At 37.4% G+C, this 781-nt stretch overlaps 1 protein-coding gene across 3 annotated transcripts in view; it reads left to right on the top strand.

The window, feature by feature from the left end:
• cacna1ha (calcium channel, voltage-dependent, T type, alpha 1H subunit a) overlaps positions 1-781 on the top strand; it is an 89,668-nt gene that overhangs the window by 60,582 nt on the left and 28,305 nt on the right. The gene's annotated exons all lie outside the window — the stretch shown is intronic.

The following is a 781-nucleotide window of genomic DNA, read 5'->3' as shown; positions in this document are numbered from 1 at the left end:
TGTGTGTGTGTGTGTGTGTGTGTGTGTGTGCGTAGAGGGGTATGAATGTGGGAGGCATAGTAGAGACTGTGTGTGTGTGTGTGTGTGTGTGTGTGTGTATGGACTGATTTGTGAACACAAGGAGAGAAACTCCAGGTTAATGTGGTAAAAACATCTAACTATCTGATATCACCATGAAGCTTCCTCAGTTGATTACTTACATTCAAACATACTTTTCTGTATTACAAGTTTTCTGAAATGTTGCTGTTTAGACATGCAAATGAGGCATTATCTAATGCTGACCTTTGGTGGATTCAGGAGAAACCTACAGACACGAATAGACAAAGTGTAGAAGATAAACACGTAATGACACCATTCAAATATCAACATGGACGTCAGAAACAAACCAGATTTGCCTGCAAGCTGAACGTAACCTTTTTCTTGAAGTTTTTGTATTATAAGAACACAGACATAAAGAAATGCACAATATAGGTGAGCTCTAAGGTAAATTGTGTGTTATGAATGATTGTAAGAACCAAACAGTCTTAAATGTGTGTGAGTTATTTTACGGCCACACAGTAAAGGCTGTACCTCAGGTTAAGTGTGTTTGTTGAAGGTGAAAGCATTATGTTAGTAAATAAATATACAGTATATGCTAATATATACTGTATTGTATGATTTTGGGGAACATTAGTATGTTTTTTTTAAGAATTATTCTGATTTAGGTCAGTGACCTGCTTTATAGTCAAGGCGGTTCCTTTACCCTGCTCTGAGTGTGTGTGTGTGTGTGTGTGTGTGTGTG

This window comes from Anarrhichthys ocellatus, unplaced genomic scaffold (assembly GCF_004355925.1).
Source record: "Anarrhichthys ocellatus isolate YVR2014 unplaced genomic scaffold, GSC_Weel_1.0 scaffold26, whole genome shotgun sequence".
NCBI lineage: Eukaryota > Metazoa > Chordata > Actinopteri > Perciformes > Anarhichadidae > Anarrhichthys > Anarrhichthys ocellatus.
This window is presented reverse-complemented; position numbering and strand designations above follow the sequence as displayed.